The sequence below is a fragment of the Solanum verrucosum genome, unplaced genomic scaffold (genome assembly GCF_900185275.1).
Source record: "Solanum verrucosum unplaced genomic scaffold, falcon-dt-bn FXZP01000206.1, whole genome shotgun sequence".
NCBI classification, from domain to species: Eukaryota; Viridiplantae; Streptophyta; class Magnoliopsida; order Solanales; family Solanaceae; genus Solanum; species Solanum verrucosum.
Genome location: NW_026020104.1, coordinates 2,700,219 through 2,703,784, shown reverse-complemented (window position 1 = coordinate 2,703,784; position 3,566 = coordinate 2,700,219).

Here is a 3,566-nt window from a genome sequence, read left to right as displayed (position 1 = left end):
ATCATACATCTTAGTGGCGCCTGGATGAATAGAATATCTGGAATTGTGGGCTTCTGCGAGAATATGCTGTCTCAATTCACCCACATCAGGAACACACAATCTACCTTGATAGCGAAGTACACCATCTCCCCCTTGGGAGAAAACCTCCACTCTCTGATTGTGGACTGCACCCTTAAGTTCAAGCAAGATTGGATCACTATCTTGCTTTTCCTTAACCTCTACTACCAAAGAAGATTCTGCCCCATTCTGAACCGTTACACCACCATCTGATATGCTCATAAGACGAACTCCTAGGCGAGCAAGTCTGTGAACATCCTTTGCTAGCTCTTTCTTTCTTCCTCAACATGTGCTACACTACCCATAGATAGTCTGCTAAGGGCATCTGCTACTACATTTGCCTTACCAGGATGGTAATGCACACTCATATCATAATCTTTGAGGAACTCTAGCCATCTTCTCTGGCGAAGATTCAACTCTTTCTGGGTGAATACATACTGAAGGCTCTTATGGTCTGTGAACACATCTACATGAACACCATACAAGTAATGTCTCCAAATCTTAAGTGCAAACACCACTGCTGCTAGCTCGAGGTCATGAGTTGGATAATTCTTCTCATGTACCTTAAGTTGTCTAGAAGCATAAGCTATAACCTTACCTCGCTGCATCAACACACAACCTAGGCCGACTCTGGATGCATCACAATAGATCACATAACCATCTGAACCCTCTGGTAGAGTCAAGACAGGAGCTGTAGTCAACCTAGTTTTCAGTTCTGCAAAGCTTTTCTCACAATCATCTGACCATTGGAACTTAACCTTTTTCTGAGTTAACTTAGTCAATGGAGAGGCTATGGATGAAAATCCTTCCACAAACCGTCTGTAATAGCCTGCTAGACCCAAGAAACTTCTGATATCTGTAGCAGAGGTAGGTCTGGGCCATTGTTTCACTGCTTCTATCTTCTGGGAATCTACTCGAATTCCTTCACTAGACACAATATGCCCAAGGAAGGCAACTGATTGTAACCAAAACTCACTTGTTAAATTTTGCAAATAACTGGCGATCTTTGAGAGTTTGCAGAACAACTCTCAAATGACTCGCATGTTCTTCCTCATTCCTAGAGTAAATGAGGATATCATCAATAAAGACGATAACGAACAAGTCCAAGTACTGCTTGAACACTCTGTTCATCAAATCCATGAAAGCTGCAGGAGCATTGGTTAGTCCAAATGACATAACTACAAATTCGTAATGACCATACCGAGTTCTGAAGGCTGTCTTCGGAATGTCACTATCTCTGACTCTAAGCTGATGATAACCTGATCTGAGGTCTATCTTTGAGAAATGACTAGCACCCTGAAGTTGGTCAAACAAGTCATCAATCCTGGGGATAGGATACTTATTCTTGATTGTGACCTTGTTCAACTGCCTATAGTCAATGCACATTCTGAGAGAACCATCTTTCTTCTTACGAACAACACTGGTGCACCCCATGGCGAAATACTGGGTCTGATGAAGCCCTTATCTAGAAGGTCTTTCAACTGCTCTTTCAATTCCTTAAGCTCAGCTGGAGCCATTCTGTAAGGAGGGATAGAGATAGGCTGGGTATCTGGAAGGAGATCAATTCCAAAGTCTATTTCCCTTTCGGGAGGAACTCCAGGAAGATCTTCTGGGAACACTTCTGGAAACTCACTGACTACAGGAACTGACTCAAGAGTTGGGGATTCGGAACTAGAATCCTTAACCCGAACTAGATGATAGAGATAACCCTTAGAGATCATCTTTCTGGCCTTAAGGTAAGAAATGAATCGACCCATAGGCGCTAAGCTACTACCCTTCCATTCTAGGATTGGTTCGTCTGGAAACTGAAAACGAACAATCCTAGTTCTACAATCAACTGAGGCATAACATGAATGTAACCAATCCATGCCTAGAATGACATCGAAGTCTACCATTTCTAACTCTACAAGATCTGCTGAGGTGACTTTCTGAGAGACTGTGACAGGGCAATTTCTGTATACCCGTCTAGCTATAACTGGGTCACCGACTGGAGTAGAGACTGAGAAGGGTTCTGAAAGAGTTTCTGGACTAACACTGAATTGGACTGCTATGTAAGGAGTTACAAAAGACAAAGTAGCCCCTGGATCTAACAATGCATAAACATCAAGATCAAAGACTCGTAACGTACCAGTGACTACATCAGGAGAATCTTCCTGATCTTGACGAGCCTGAAGAGCATAAAGCCTGTTTTGGCGCTGTCCGCCACCAGTACCAGAAGAGTTACCCTGCTGAGTCGGGCGACCTGCTGGTGCTGCTGAAGTTGTAGACTGAGCTCTACCATTATTTCCTCCTTGACCTTGTCTTGAAGGACAATCCTTCAATCTATGACCAGACTGGCCACACCCAAAGCATCCTTCCTTACCTGCAAGGCACTCGCCCGGATGGTTCTTACTACATTTCGGGCAAGTTGGGTAGGTTTTGGTGCCTGAAACACTACCTTGAGACTTAGAGCCTGACGCCCTACCTTTCTGATCATTACGGAACCTGGGGGATGGAACACTAGCTGATGAAGGGGCTGGAGTCGAAGACTTCTGCTGAAAATGAGCGATTTCCACCACCCGATTTCTGTTGGGAATACTCGTAGTTACCTGTTCTTGCTTTCTTAGTCTCCTTAGCCTGTTCCCTAAGCTTATCACCCTCAACCTGCTGAGCATGAGTCATGAGCCTAGAGATGTTCATGTCTCCCAACAACATAGCATTCCTGCACTCTGTTTTCACTAAGTCTGACACTCCATAGAGAAACTTATTCATCTGAGCCCTGGAATCAGCAACCATGTGAGGAGCATACCTGGAGAGTTGGTTAAACTTGAGCCCATACTCTTGGACAGTCATGTTACCCTGCCTTAAGTTCATAAATTCCTGGGCCCTTGCTTCTCTCAACTCTATGGGGAAAAACCTGTCTAGAAAGGTTTCGCTGAAACATCCCAAGTAATAGGAGCACATCTGTACCCCTGTTCTCCTTCCACTGAGTATACCAGATATGAGCTACATCCTTAAGTTGGTAAGATGCTAACTCAACCCGATCATTCCCAGTGACCTGCATCACCTCAAAGATCTTCTTGATCTCATCCAAGAAATTCTGGGGATCTTCACCAGTCTGCGATCCTAAGAACTCTGGAGGATTCATCCTAACAAAGTCACGGACCCTTGCTGCTGCTGATCCACCATTTGCATTCACAGGAGCTTGAACCCGCTGATTGTTCTGGTTAGCGACACTCTGAGCCAACATCTGAATGGCATTCCTGAATTCAGCATTTGACACTTGATCTGGAACTGGAGGAGCTGCGTTTGCGTTCCTGGCATTCGCATTCCTGCATAAGCTCTACGAGGAGGCATGATCACTGAAACGTAGAACGTCGAGTTAGAATGGAATTAGATCATACCTTACGCACGATAAGAGTAACAAGAAAATGAAGATTTTTCCTAAAGACACTTTGTAGCCTCCCTCTCATTAGATGTGGTGCGCACTACACACCCATGAAAAGGACTCTACCTAGTGCGGCTTTTCA